Source organism: Serinus canaria, chromosome 13 (assembly GCF_022539315.1).
Source record: "Serinus canaria isolate serCan28SL12 chromosome 13, serCan2020, whole genome shotgun sequence".
Taxonomy (NCBI): domain Eukaryota; kingdom Metazoa; phylum Chordata; class Aves; order Passeriformes; family Fringillidae; genus Serinus; species Serinus canaria.
The window spans coordinates 6430191-6446274 of NC_066327.1; positions in this window are offsets into that span (position 1 = coordinate 6430191).

The following is a 16084-nucleotide window of genomic DNA, read 5'->3' on the forward strand; positions in this document are numbered from 1 at the left end:
ATTGCTGATGAAGAGTCTGCTGAGAAAGCCTGGATTTTTCCTTCATAATGTCCTGAACTTTCTAATATAATTGAATTGAATCTTTTACTTCAGGATGTCATTTCTGTAAAGCAATTTATCTTTGCAAATCATTCAAGGCAGTTGTCATACAATCTTAGAGTAATTTGGGTTGGGAAGGGACCTTTGAAAGTCATCTCTAAACTGCAAAAGAATGAGCAAAGATATCAATTAAGGAAAAATTATGTTTGAAATGTACAATTTTAATGAAAAAAGCATTATAAACATGTTATTTATTTTGATACCTGCATCATAATAAATAAAGTTATTTTATTGTGCTTTATTTTGCAGATATTTCTAAAAACCAAGCTGAGAACTGAGCTGACAGTGCTGGCTGCAGCCATTGTGCTATGGATTGGAATGACCTCTGGACACCCACTCAGAATATCTTGCCCAGTCAAGGTAAGAACCGATTTAATTATTTCTTTTAAACCTTTTTTTATCTTTAGCCCATGCTAGAAAATAAAAGCATGTTGGGATGAAGGCCAGAGACACTCCACAGGAGGAGGGTGGTACAGTCTCACTCAGGGGTGATTTACAGAGATGGTGAATGGGTGTAACCCAAATTTGATCTTTCTTGCACTAGCAGCAGTTCACACTTGTAAATGTACAAAGGTCTGGAAAGCCAAGCAATGGCCCAGCTCTAACCCTGGGATTTTGTTTGTGTTTGTGACTTGAGAGGAAAATCTCTGGTTTATTTAGGGCTGAAAAGGGGCTTGAACCTCCATCAGTGCACTCTTAGAGAAGGCAGCATGGATTCCCTGGAATAACAAGCTTTGTTTTTTAGACTTTTAAGCAGTTCTATGTAAAATCATGATACCTGCCTGAGGCCCATTGAATAGCCAAACCATTTAAATATTCTGACCTTTAACCAGATGAAACCTTTCATGAAAAATTTGTTGTAACAGTCAGTGAATGATCACATGGGAGTTATTCTAATACATCAAGTGTTTCTCAGAATGTAGAATGCAATTTGGTGAGAAAATGCTGGGCAGGCTACTGGAAGAGATGATTTTATGAAATATACAGCATAAGGTAACTTTTCAATAAATCTGGTCTTTGATATTACTGTGTTTCCATAAGAGCATCAGAAATATCTATTTGAAACTGGAAATAAGTAAGTTATAATTACACCAATTCATTAAAAATGAAGGAAAGCCATATTATGTCACATTATGTTGCTGTAAACCTATTGCATTTTATTTTCTGTCTCCATTGCAAAATACACATTAGAAATAGCTGTTTAATGATAGCAAAAATCAATCATTGTGATGTATGAAGTCAGACATAATTTCAGCCCTCCTCATTTTCTTCTTGTAGACTTTATTTACATAATAAAAGATCTATGTTTTTACATGGGCTTGTGAATGAAGATGTTGGAATAAAAGACAGCTATGCAATAAGAATTTTATGAAGATCTCAAACAAGATCACAGGAGAAGAATTTTGCCTTTTCAGTTTAACACACAGCTTGGAGAGTTGTCTGTAAATGCAGATACCAAATCAGGGCCATAAAGGATGTATTTGTAGATACAGGAAAGAAAAATTTCAAAGTGGGAAAACCTCTAATACAGAATCTCAGCAAGTTTTACTCCCCAAGAGCAAAGAGTCAGTTGTGATATAAACTGAATAACTCTCCTTTTGCTGGGACTGGAGGTGCTCCACTCTGTGACACATTCAGCAGTGCAGACCTGAGGCCTCAGTTGCTCCTGGAAGCACCAAGCTGGAATTCCAGGGTCTGCAGAAGGCTCAGCTCAGCACAGAGCACAGGAGGCTGCACTTCAATCCTCCAGCCCCTCTGAGCAGTGAATAACAGGGCAAAATTCAGTCCTGGACTGCTGGGAGTGCAAGGGAAATATTGCTTCTTATCTGTAGGCTGAGATTGAATCTCCTCCAGCTTCAGACTTGTGCAATACAGATAGCTGTGTTTCAGCTGGATTCCTTCTGAACTTGGTGAAGAGAAGGAGGCTCTTCTAGAGAGCAGTTCACAGAACTATTTTGTGGGTTTTCTAATGAAAAGATTAGGTGACTTTTGTAACATTCTGAGCTGGGTGAAATGACAGATTTTGCTCCCTGGGAAGTAGAGATATTTCATGCTGTTTCCTGTGGGAATTGTTTGATGAACAAGTTGAGTTACAGCAACCTGCTGCTCTCCTGTTGTTTGAACTAGGACTTCCCAAGTGGGCTAACTGTTGGAATCTGTAGTGGTAGCTTTAATGAATAACTCATATTAATACTCAATACTGGAGTATTTGGTGGTTAAAATTTATCAGCATGGAATACTGTGACACCCCATTTATTTCTATGGATGCATTGGAACAATCCAGGGTAATATCTTTGGGTGTGTTTAGATATGCTTTCAGTATAAGTTCTGAATGATTCACTTCAGTAAATTTTGTATGATAGCTTATGGAGTAAAAAGTTCTCAAGAACAATGTATCAGTTTCAGTTTAGTGCATTGCTATCTATTTTTTTTTAAGATAATAGGATTGGACTAATAGTGGTAGTGTAAATATATCCACATTATTTCTAAAGGAATACCTGGAAACATTTTGTGAACTTCAAGACACACTGGCATAGGAAATAATAAGTGACATGAGCAATGAAAGGTGATTCTGTCTTGTCCTGCTCTGGCAGTGGTGACTGATGCAGCCCTACAGCCTCCTCCAGGTTCAGGGGTCTGTGTGCCAGATCCAGGCTCCAAAGTGCAGCTGCTGCAGAAGGGACATCAGGGGATGCCTCAGTGACCTGCCCAGCCCAGCATCCCCTGCTGGAGTCCAGGCCTGGGCAAGAGGGAGCCCTGCTCAGTGCAGCTGCACAGCTGTGCTCTTCCTGCCCAGCCTAAATCCAGTCCTGCAGTGGAGAAGCCATTGGAGTTTTATGAAAGATATTCCTAAATCCCCAGTCTGCTCTTGCAAATATCAGCTCTTGTTTTGGTTCACCCTCAGCTTTTTCCCCACCTTTGTTTACATGCTCTCTCATTGTTCATATTTGTCTCTTTTGGCCATGGCTCCAGGCCAGAATTGAGGCTTGCTTTTGCCTCTCTGCAGTATGTTGTATAAATATCTGCTGTATAAACATCACTTGGGATAACACTGTGACCTCCTTAGAATTTTTCTTTTTTCCCAGCTGAATATATTAGGAAAGAATCACCAAATGCTCATGTCTATATCAGACTAATTTCTGATTCTTTTTGGAGGTGTGAGGGCTAGATAGATATTTCTTGGTGAGGAGACACCAAATACAGAGTAGAGAGGAGTTTAATTAACTAGTGTGGAGAAACTGCAGGAGGAGAAAATATATCCTGTGGTAGCTAGAAAGTGAGCAAGATTGATTTGTTTGTACTGGCAGCATCCCCCACAGAGTGAACTGAGAACAGGGAAAAGGGCCTCACTCACAGATCCATGAGACATGCACAGCACAAAGAACAGGGTTCTGCAAGGACTGAGATGTTTCTGTGACCTTTAGCAAAATCTCTAGACATTCTGAGATTTTTGTATCACTGGTGATTGTTCTAGGATGGTTAAGAAATCCTCAGAATAGACTGTCTTGTTCATTTGAAATTTATAAAATCCCTAAAAAAGAAGGTGCTGAGAAATCTAAGTAAAAAAAAAAAAAACAATAATGCACTAAATAAATTCAGGAAAAAAGGAAATTATTATCATTTTACAAAGTGATGCTGTGCTGTAAAATTCAGCTGCTTAAGTAATTTTTTTATAAGAGACTGAGTTCTGTTTATCAGTATTGTTGTAAAATGTACAACGGAGACCTTCATCTTCTGCAAAATTGCAGTGTTTCTGGGGTTTTCCCCAGTTTCTAGTAATTCTGGAACAGAGCATCTCTTTACTCACTAGTATTAATAATAAAGATCTGAAACATTAGGCTGTCTATGTAGGTGGTTAAAGTTTGACCAGAGAAGACTTTTGTTTGGGGAATTTACTGAGCTGTTCTCCATTCCCTGTTCAATAGCTAAACTCTTTGACCAGTAATAAGAGTCTCAGTTTAAATATTTTAGGAAAGGGAGAAAAATCCAAACCATTTTTAGCATTTCCAGCCAATTCCTAGCAGCCAGTAGATGTCATTCTATCTCTATTTTAATGCCAGTTTCTGCTGTTCTCATTATATTTTTCTAAATAACAAATTGCAGACGAGGATGGGGGGGGCAAACATTTATGTTTAACTTTCTTTTGATTAATGCACAAGTCTATATCTTTTCAGTAATGTAAGGTGTCAGAGTGTGAAATTGGTACTTCTTGATGCAACTGAGGCTGATCAACTATTGTCTTTCTGTCACTCATCCATTAGTACTATTTAATTTATTTAAATGTTTGTACAAAGGATTTGTCAGCTTCACACACTGCATGGTTTTTCTTTCTTTTTTCTTTACAAATTCCTTCTCCTCTCTGAACAAGTTTTGCTTGATGCTGTTCCTGTAGTTTTTCTCCCATCACTTCTCAAGATGTCAAGGGCAAATACAAGAAGAGTTTTGTAACCCTGGGGTGGACACAGACTGCTGCCCAGAGTCACACAAAAGAAAGGTCTGAGACCAAATGGAAAGAGAGGTTTGGTATTTCTTTTCTGAGTAACCTTATTGTTCACCAGAACCCAAATGCAGAGCCCTGCTGGCAATTGTAGCAAATGGAAAGGCTTCCATCTACAATAAGGATTTTGCAGTCTTGCTAAGATAAGCAATTTGTAATTAGTAATTTCATTTCTGTCCAGAGATGCTTAGTGACTGTCTTGAGAATGGTGTGGGCAGAGGGCCAAACCACTGGGGCTGTGAGGAGGCTGAATTGCATGTTCTGCCTTTGAAATGCTCACAACTGCACGTGCTACCGAGAGTGAGCTGGATGTGCTGCTCATTCTGTGGTGGAGTAGCTCTGGTGCCAGGGCTGTCAAGCTGACAGTTTGCAAAATACTGAATTCTTATTTTTGCATTTTGGCAGCCTCTGTTTCACCTGGTCCTGCTCTGTCACACAGGGAGCCCATGTGTTTTGTTAGCCACTGAGCTGAGGCAGATGCTCTCCTGGGTGCATTTACTCTGCTCCAGCACAGAATTTGCAATCCATGGTCCTGGAGAAGTCCTTGCTATGCCAGAGCAAAAATACCCCATTTGCTGCAGAATCAATTACAAATACAGGAACACAGGAAAGACAGGCTTCAGGTGAACTCTAAGATGGGAGAACCTACCTGGCTTTACAGAAGTAAGGTTTTAAATGAGACTGGAAGAATAAAAAAATTATTACAAAATTGTATTCTATAAAGCCTTTCTGTGGTACCTCTTCTTAAGGGGTTTACAATATACATTGCCTTTGAACCCACAAGGGTTGGGCTGAATGGCAAACTTGGTGTTTTGGTTTGGGTCTTTCCAATGCCACTGCAGTTTCTCTCCTTACAGTCACTGGAGTGTCATCAGGTGGGTGACAGAGGCATAAACTGCTCTTCAGATGCTCCAAAGGAATCCAGTCTCTGTGTGTGCTGGGTAATACATGCAGGGAATTAGTAACCAACTGCTGGTCAGGGTCTGGCTGCTCCTGCTGCCCTCGGGGCTGTGTGACAGCTCATGCCAGTTTCCACAGGTGTTAATGCCACACTAATGGCACACCAGTGCCACACTGCAAAGAATTTGACATAGGAGCATTGCATTTCCTCTGGATATTGGAGCTATTATCTCAGATAATTTACCATAGAGAGCCACCATCTCGAGCAAATCAGGACATTGAGCTAATAGGAATAGTTACACAAAGTGCTTGTGGTACCCTGTCTCTTATCAGCATATTAATAATCATGGCAAAAAATCACATTGAAGAGCTACTGCAGTCACAGAAGGAAAAAGAGTAACAGATCCATCATCAGTGAGTGATAGAAAAACAAGGAGAAGAGACTGAGAGTGTCTTTATAGATAGCAACTGGCAAAATGTCTGTCTGCTGAAGAATATCACAGTCTTGGTACTGTTTGCATAGCTGAGGAAATCAGTTATATAAGCAAGCAAAATAAACACTACTGCCTGTGTAAAGAGGAACAACAAATAAAGGAAATAAGTGTGATGAGTTGAAAGAACTGAAGAATATAAAGATACTGTGAATAGAGAGGATTGGGTGCTAGTCAGTTTAAATATCTTGTACTGCTGCAAGGAAGAGCATGGAAACAAATCACTCTCAACTGGACAAGGAAATAAGAAGGCTCAGGAAATGAGTTGTGACAAAGGGTCTAAAAGACCAAAAATGTTAAAGCTCAGTTAGTTGGACAGAGGACAAAGCTTTTGTTGACTTGCAATGTGCATCTGAATACCTTTTGCTGAATTCTGCACATTTTTACTCACAGCACCAAGAATAATGAAATTGCATTCTACCTTTTAAGCTGTGAGTCACTTTGCTGAAGGGTCACTGCCCAGACAGTCTGAATGTGCCCAGCAGACAGAGAATACCAAAAGGGAGTCTAAATTTACATCATGTCTGTGTCATGACAAGGGAAAACGTAAAGATAGCAGCTTCTCAGGGGGTTGTTATTAGGATCCTTTCAATCTGTGCCAAAAGAACATTATTCACAATTCATACTGGGATGTGGCTTGTGACTGACAAAATCTTTAGTCCTGAGTGTCTACTCATCATCTGGAAGAAGCTGTATCCCATTGCTGCATGCCTTTATAGAAAGGCTGAGGGAGAATAAAGTTGAGAAGACCATGGAAAGGTCTGCAAGGTACAAAGGAAAGAAGGGAAGCCTCTAATAAGCTCCCACTTCTTCCTGTTTTAACCGGTGTGAATCATGCCATGCAGTGCTGAGTTTGTGTGCCCTCAGGGGTTAGGGAAGGGAGGACAGGCAGGAATTTCTACTCTCATCTGTCACCTAGCCCCATTAAAGAGGCAGGATAAATTGTCTTCACAGAATTTGCCACAGTCTGACTAGGATGGCATCAGAGCAGTGAAAAATAGGTGCTAGGAGAGAGGTTGGCTCTTCAGCTGCTTTTTCATGCAATTGTGATCTTGGCAGCACAGCAGGCCTCATCCTTCTCACACTGCACCTCTTGCATCCCCTGGTCCTGTAAGGGCATCAGGACATGAAATGTGTGACACAGCTGTGGGTCAGCTCAGCCTGAAAGAGAAAAAGCCCTGCAGTAGGTTTCCTCAGAAAGCTCTTTTCCTGCAGAATCTGATGCTCAGGGAGTTGTTTTGATTCTCAGGACAGGCCATAGCTGTGGAAGGAGACTGGCTGGAGAGGTTGCTGTTCCTCTCACCCCTTTCTTTGGATTTTCATTGAGCTTACCCTGAAATGGACTTCACAGGTTTTCAGACATGCCCAATTTGTTCTCTTCTGTACCTGTGGGAGAGTATGCAATCTATTATCATCCAGATAACAACCTATTAATGCATCCCACTGTGTACTTCAGTAATTGTATCCAGTGATTCTGCTCAAGGAAAAAATTGAGTTAGTGCCTTCATTTGTGCTGTGAATATGATCCATCTTTTCTCCTGTGTCCAGAGCTCCAACTGCAATAATTAGTTGGCATAGACCATTTGCAAATTTGAAATGACTAAATTATGTGATTCTTTCTTTCTGTATATTTAGACAGGAAACATATGTCATCAGCTGTGGATGCAGCTTTTACAGAGATGACTCTGTCTTTCTGTGCACTGTGGTGCAGAGATGTCTCAGTTACAGATGTTTTGTGATTTGCAGGCCCTAATCTCCCAAAACTGGTGCTTTTTAAAAGCAGAGAATTCACCTTGTTTATCACTATTCTCTTTCTGACTGTGATATGTTTATGCAAATACCCTGAGATAGGAATTTAATTATTTTATGTGCATCACAAAGCCAAAACAAACCTTCTGTTCACCTCACCTTCCTCCTTTCCACTCTTCTCTTTTATGTGATACAACTGGTGTGGCTAGGCTTATCTTATGGAACCATTAAAGTGATCTTGTCCTTTTTGAGCCATTGTTTTCAGTTCCAGATAGAAGTGATATGTTGTTCTTCTTCACATGAAAATTTCTTGCTGACCACAGTAAGCCCAAATCCCTGTTGTTTGTCTCCAGTGGTATCACTGCTGGTTGGATTGCTTGTTTGTTTTTCTTTTGCTCTTCCATTCACAGGTGATGGTTTTGGAATCAGTGTCTGCCCAGTGCCAGCTGGTCTGATGCAGCTCTTTATGAAACACACACAAGAAAAGGATCTACTAATATTTTAATCTTTTACTCTTTTACGTTACTATTCATTCTCAGTAGCCAACTAAATGATATGTGTTTTTCTCTGTTATTTTTTACCTTTTTGTACTGCACTAGAATTATAATTCTAATAGGTAGAAATTATATTATTTTGGAGGTAAATATCTTACCATTATTTTAGGCAGAGTTTAAAAGTTTTTAAATAAGTAATTTTGGAATACTTCTAAAATGGTGCTTCATTTGTTAGGAATATATGAAGAATAAGCATTTGAGACTCTGTTTTTGTTTGTTTCCTGAATTTCAAAGCCAAATGTCTGCTATTAGTTATACTGTATAGAATTTATACCTAAAAAGGACAATTGTAATAATTAGGCTTTGTTGTCCCCCTTTCTTTTATGGGGAGATATGCAGTAGCCTTCTGAGGTTCTTGAATTTTTAGCTGTTCCTTTGTCCTGCATATAAGTAACCTGAAGAAATTACTCTGTTTGCATCCTCAGTTAAGAAAACAAACAAACAAACAAACACCACCAAAACCCCAAACCTTTAAGATTTAGCTGTCTTCTAGCTTTGGTCCCTGGCTAGTTGTAGATAGAAGAACATTCTGTATAAATTGAAATACCTGGAAAGTACCAGCAGCTATTCAGAATGACTCTGCCTGAAATAAGCAACATAAAGGTCACCCTTAAGATAATAAATATTCATGTAATTAGGTTATATCGAGCTACACAGAATACAATAGCACCAATCACCACAAGTGACTGAAATATTTTCATCAAATTCAGTGGTGATTGAGAGATGAAGAGCACTGCCAAGTGGAACGTGTTTTTTGAATACTCCATGGTGTTTAAGAGTGACTGTGCAAACCATTGGGATCATTTAAATGTCTTTGCCAAACCCCTGCTTTTCTTCTCTTTTGTATGGTGCAGTGTTCCTTGGCCAAGTCTGGGTCAAGTTGTTCCCATTCAGCAGCTTTTCACATCCTTTTTCTGTTAGAAAAATTGTCTGTACATGGCACAATGAAATAGAGAACTATTCTGCTCTTACAGTTTTCATTACAGAAACAAGACATAAAGTAGTCACAACTTTCTTGCCTTGTACACCTGTGTCCCCCCTTTCCCCTTCTGTAAAAGTTGAGGCATTAGTGCCAGTGTCTTTTCTAAATTCTGTTTAAAATTATTACTTCTGAATTCCTTCTGAAATTTGATCAGGATTCAGCACTCATCACCTCTAGTCTTAAACCATTTTGTCTCGTGTAACAGTGCACAGCAACATCTGCCCAAGAGATCTCTGGTTTGTAGCAGTGCTTGTTTCTACCCCCTAGGTTACAAACCACAGCATTATTATTCAGCACATGTGTTCCTTTATCCTGCACTGCCCTGCAGCAGCTGGAGCTGCAGGGAGATGGACAGTGCCATGGGCTTCTCCCTGCCTTTGCATGGAGGGAGAGCCTGAGCTTCTGCACTTGCACTAACACAGGTTTTGCCTCACCCAGCTCGTTTGTTTATCAGCTCACAGTGTGAAATCACAAGTACTTTTTGGAAGAACCAATTCCAAGCAAGAAGGAGCCAGGCTCTCAGTAGTGTGCATGTTGCCCTGCCTCTGGAAGAGGCTTTACCCACCTGAAGGCTGTTTCCAGTGCTCAAACAGATGAAATCTCCTCCAGGCTCCAGGTGGCACAAAGGAAGTTTATAAAATTGCCTTTCAGACACATTACAGCTGAGACATGGCACTTGTTCCACAAAGCCCAGGGGCTGAGGGCTGTGATGATCCAAGTGAAGGAATTACAAAGGGGCTGCAGTGGTTTAGCTCCTGTGCCTGCTCAGGCAGAGCTGCCACCACTGCAGGGAGTGGGGTGATGAAATGGAGCTTTGAAAGGCTTGAGGAGTGGTGATCTGTGACTGGTTGTGACGGTCTTAACGTATGGCATCAATAAAAACAAAGGGTTTTGTTATATTGGGCATGGATAAACTCAATTTAGTGTGTTTCTCATCACAGACAATGAAAAACATTAACTGAGATAGAAATTTTTCATATTTGCCCACCTAGATGCTCTAACATCTTTCAATTTCATGTTGTTCAATAATGCTGGAATGTGAAAAAACTCTGCTTTGTGCTTCAAGGTGAGAGACTGTTGACTGAAGTAGTGAGCTACTTGTGTAGAGAAATGTCTATCTGTAACTGTGTTGAATTTCAGTTTAAATCAATTTATAGTTCATTTCATTATTTTCTGCTTTCAGAAGTGTGACCCAGCAATTATTTCTTCTTGTTTAGTCCTTGTTTAGTTTCTTAAAAGCAAAACAAAAAAAAGAAACCATGCAGTACATCAATGTGCATATTTAATTCAAAGACTGCTCCTGCTTGGCCAAACCTACTAGAGCACAAAATATACTAAGAAAAGATGTCTTTCTGTATTGTTCTCATGTTGAATCTTCATTAAGATTTCATCAAAAGTCCATTAGAATCTTGCTTGCTTAGTAACTGCAACAAGAGCTGTTCTTCCAGGGGTCCAGAAAGTCTGAGGTTCTTGAAAGGCTTAAATTCAACCTACTAAGGAAAAGCTGATCAGTGTTTATTCTTATTTCTTTTTTTTCCCCCTACTTTTCTTGAATAACCTGACAAGTTACTTCTGTTACATTTTAGCTCGTACTTTGTTTGCAATATATTTGTGCAATTATTTTTTTAGGCTCTCTTGAAAATGAGGAAACTGAGGTCTCAGGCAAGGAATTTGATGTTGTGATGGAAACCTAACCATGAGTTTTTACTTGATGATATTTTGTGCTTATGGAATGCAGTTCACAGAGAGAAGCAGGAGGCTGAGTGTTTGGAAATAGTTCTTACATAATAAATGGTAACCTTTAGAGTAGTATGTGGAGTCAGTAAAGACATGTGCATTGAGCACTACAGAATTTGGTTAGATGATGAATAAAACATTAATAATTAAGATGAATATATAGGGAATTTTCATCTCCATGGAAGGTATGAAATAAATGTCTTTACAAAGCTGGAAAAGTTAGATGTATTTGAGAACTGAAAATATGGTGTGCTTGAGATCTCAGGTTCTTCATCCTGTCTTGTGGTATCCCAAGATTGTGGTCTCTAACTGGAAGTATGAGAATGAGAAGTTTGGGGCTTTAATCCAGCAGCTAAAAAACTGGCTGATTTTGAGAGCTATTAGTCATCCTCTGGGCTATTTTGAAGCTAAATTCTTTATGCCAGTTTGCAAGCTGTTCATCTGCATCTAACTTACCTCACTTGTCTGCCAGGCTGTCATGATGTCTTAATACAGACCAATAATTTAAAATTCACATAGATGGATGAAAGCAGTGTGTAAGCAAGCAAGAATTTAAGTTAAGAAAGGACAGTGTTGTTGGAGGTTTTTTGTCCATGAATAGAGAAATCTTTCACTGCTTCTGACTATGTATGGACATCTCTTTCAAAAGGATTTAAATAATTATAATCCACAGGTTTTAATGCAGAGTTTGCTTTGTAAAGAAAACATCAAGAAGGCAAACATTTGCAGAGATAAAAAATATTTTTCCTCTGCTACAAGGAAGAAGATTGGGAGTGGAATGCTTAGTTCAGACAGAAGGCACCAGCTAAAGCACAAATAATTAAAGAAAACTCTGTTGTAGGTGTTCAGTTAGCCAGTCTTTATGAATGTCTCCTTAAGTAGATCTCTGCTTTGTTGAGCTTTTGCTTTTTGATGGTGGTGGTGTGCTAATGAGAGCTAGCTGCAGGGAAGTGTTCTGAGGGAAGGAGGAGTATTGGGGAACACTCTTTTCATCAGGAAGATGGCTTTTACTGTGTGCAGCAATTAAAACTGCTTTAGTCCAGAGGTTAACAAGAAGGAAAAATCCCCAAAAACCTTCAGCTTGCCATCGCATTTCAAGGGGCCCAAAAGAACAAAAGGCTCCTTCTATTCCACATGAAGGTTCTAAATCCAGTCCTTTGTGGTTTGAGCAGTCTGAGCTGTTGTGAAATCAAAACCCAACGCTTTTACTGCAGAAGAGGTAAAGAGTATTGGGACAGATATTAATATCCTGTAACTCAAGTGCTAAATGACTTCTGGTTTTGGCATGTTTAGATATGGCAGACGTTTAAGAAATAAGCACTGCCAAGGTCTAATTATTGCAAACTAATTACAGCTGTTGAAGTTGAAGCTCAGGAAGTGTGAAGTGCCTTCAAGAATTGCAATTCCCTGGAGATGTGATTAGCTCACAATCTCCACCTTGGTAGTTCTGTTTGGAGCCTTCCTGTGTAAGAAAAGCAGACAGGATTGACAGATAAACCTTGGTTTTGTCTGAGTTTCAAATTTTCACAGGCTGATTCACCTGAGTAGAAAACCTGTGAACCAGTACAAGAATAGGGCCTTGTGTAGAGAAAGTTGTAGAGAAATTTTATGTCTTTACCTGGAAAGTGGGATACACAATTCTGCAGTGTTGGATACAGAAATGTCCATCAGTGGTTGTGTTCATTCCTTGGCTGATAGAACACGAGGGCAGCAGCCTTTTAATGCAAGCCTGTGCTTCTGCCTGTGTGAACTCAGTATTGACCTGTCTCTTTGTGCATAATACTCTGTGCAGATCCTTGATATCCTGTGGACTGGAGTTTGCCAGTGCTTGCCCTGAGGTTTTCTGTTTGTATGGGGTTTTGGTCTGGTATTTAAGTCACAGTCTTTTAGCATACAGTAAAAGAACATTAAGGGTGAGGACAGAATAGAACTGTGCTATTTAACCTGTCAAAGTTCCTCTTCAAACTGTTAGAGAATCAGGAAGCTTCTGAGCCAAAGGCTCCTCTCATGGGACACTGATTGCCATTTGAATTACTGATCATAAACCCTCTGCATGCTGAGAAGAGTTTACCCCAGCACAGTTACACATGCTGAGCATGCACAGACTCTTCTATCTTCTGCCTAGAAGGAGGAGATATTTGCAATAAAGCAAATTACTAGTGTTTTATATAGAAGGAATGAAAAGGAGTAATGAGAGGAAGCTAGGGGATTTCAGAGTGATAGGAGACTGGAATTTCTCTCTGAGTCATTGCACTAGGAGCTCTCTGAATTTTTTTCTTCTTATTGCTAGCCTTGCAAGTAGGTGGGATTTAACATGAGCTTAAAACAGCTTGAGAACAATTATTTCACCAACCTGGAATTTAGACTATCTGGTGGCTTAGTTGGAAGATCAAGTGTGGGAGCAGAATGGGTCCATGGTTAGAGAAAAATAAAGAGGACTCTGGCAGGGATAAAGATAACAATCTCCCTTATCTGGCTTCTCAGTTTTCCAAGATGTGTTCTATTGGTTAAGCAAGACAATCTATCAGACTTATTACAAAAATCCTTCAGGGCTTTTTGCTTGCTGCATAGTGCTAATGTGTTTTAGAGCTGTTAACTATCTTGGTTTTGGTTATATTGGGGATCATGTAGTAGCTTATATTCCCCACGTAAATAAAGCCTTGTGCAAATCAAGAAGTTATAAATAAAGCGACTCAGGATTAAGTTCTACCCTAAGCTTTCTGTTCTGGGTGAACATTAGTGCCAAGCATACCATGAAGCTGATAGAAAGGGACATCTCTGGCCATTCAGCTGAATACAAAAATGAAAAACTCAGAGGGATTGTCTTAATACCAAGAGCTGAATCAAGGTTTGACAGCTCTTTTAACTGTATCTGAGGATAAAAATAGGACTAACTGCTGGAAATACTAGTTTGCTAACAGAGGCTCAGCCCTTTTTCGAGTCTACAGAAACTCCATCTTACTCTGAATTCAGAAAATAATTCTATCTATAACCTTCTGGAAATAGTTTCTAAAATCTAGCCTAGTCTAAAAAGGCTGCTTTAGGCTTGCTGAGCTCAATGAAATGTAAATTAAACAAAATATGGACTGTAATCTGAATATGTTAGGGAAAACTGGACTATCCATCTTTTTTTTTTTCTTAGTTTGGTTAGGTGATAGAGGTCTGAACCCAGCAGCTGCAGCAATGTTTGATTTGTATTGGCAGTGTTATTTCTGCATGAAAGAGGTGGCTGCCTTCTCTGGGGGCTGTGAGATGCTGTGTTTGTGATGTAACAGATACATGGTAGATATTAAGCCTCCTAGCTCTGTATCTGTTCTCCTGGGAGAAGCATATTAGGAAACAAGGTTTGGAAAAAGCTTCATGGATCAACAAATCATGCTGGTATTGCTGTTTCATAAACTTCAAATCAAACTTTACATTAGTTAGGATTTTTGTCTTAGCTGCTGTACTTTGAAAACTCCTCAGGAATGTCATTGCTCTGAAGGGTAGAAACCTTCCAGTTTCCAGTCAGAGAGAATTCAGTTTATATGCATTTCTTCATCTACCTACTTTCACCTTTAGCTTAAATCATTCTTTTAAATACCTAATCTTTATTCTGAGGGGTGCATTTATAGAGAACAGTCATATCCTCTGATGAGCTGCTCTTTCTTCTCGTGTAACAGTCTCTTCATTCTTCTGCCAGCAGCTTTTTTGTTCTTTTGCATGTTTCAGTCTCACTTAACTTTTAAAAGTATGAATAACAGAGTAATGACAAAGATTAATGTTTTTCAGTCTCTCCTGGAAATGCCTGTTTTGATTGTCTCTAACTGCTCATTTAATTTTTTCACAATTTTATCCCATTGGTGCCTCATCCTGTGACTGGTGACTAATATGCCCAGGTTTCTTTGTGACATCTGCAATTGATGAGCTTACAGCTTCTAGCAAAATTCCCTTTTTTCAGTCCTCTGGTGAGCTGAAAGACATCGAGAGCTGAATGTATAAGAGTTGGCCCTGTCATCTTAGTGACCTAGATAATGTTCTTAATTTTGCTTGCAGCAACTTTGTAGGACTCCTCAGTCACTTGATTTGTCTCTTTTCTTAGCTATGTATGAAGTGCATTTTGAAGATGTAAACTACAAAGTCAGGACCTCCAGAGCTGCAACATCTTTAAAGTGAATTACTGGGGAAGTGTCACACCTGACATAGTCACACCTGGAAGTGTCATCTGCCTGATGATTTGTGTGAGGTGCATGGCTCATTAGAACCTTAGAGGTGCTGCCAAGGAGGAATTGAAGGCTTCTAAAGCCTCCCACTGAGGTGGCCACTTGGACTCTTTGACAACCAAGTCTGAGCATCTTCTAGACTTAAAGGAAATTTGAAGGTTTTAATTACCACTGTTTCTGAAGGTTTGTGACCGAGGACAAAGTATTATTCATTTTGTGTCTATCTTCCAATGAAACATGAAGATAGAGATATTAGCCTCTGGGTGTTGCTGGTTGTTCCAGTACCCTTTGAACTTGTGAAGAATGGGAGAAAATGTGAACTGATGAATATTAATGAGTTTGGCCTATGGTCCTCTTGGATATTAGGAGGCACAGTAACTGTAGTAGGAAAAAAGAGACAGCTGATGGGCAAGAAAAATTATAAAGGCATTGAAAAAGTGAGATCTGTGACCAAGTCCCTATATATTTAAATTAGCTTGTCAGCAGTGTATTAGCAGGCTCTTACCTATATCACCTTCAGCTGGGGCAGCAGTGCAAATTCAGTCATGTTTCCACAAACTTCACCTAAGGCCTTTGTGAATTTTTATTAGTTGAGAATTCCCTGTGCTGTGCTGCACTAATAATTGTATCTGCCCTATAACTTAGGAACCCAAGGGACAACAATGATTGAGCACTGTTTGTTTAACTTATTATTGGTAGCTACCTTAATTCCCCAGAATATTACATCCCACTACTTAGCAGGCATTTGTACACTGCTGTATATTTAACAGACCTTCAGGTTATAATTTCAACAATAAAGTGCACAGCTGGGTGGCAGAGGGAAGGAAGTGATTGCCAACCAGAGTGTGCTTCAAGTGTTTGTTGGTTTGGTT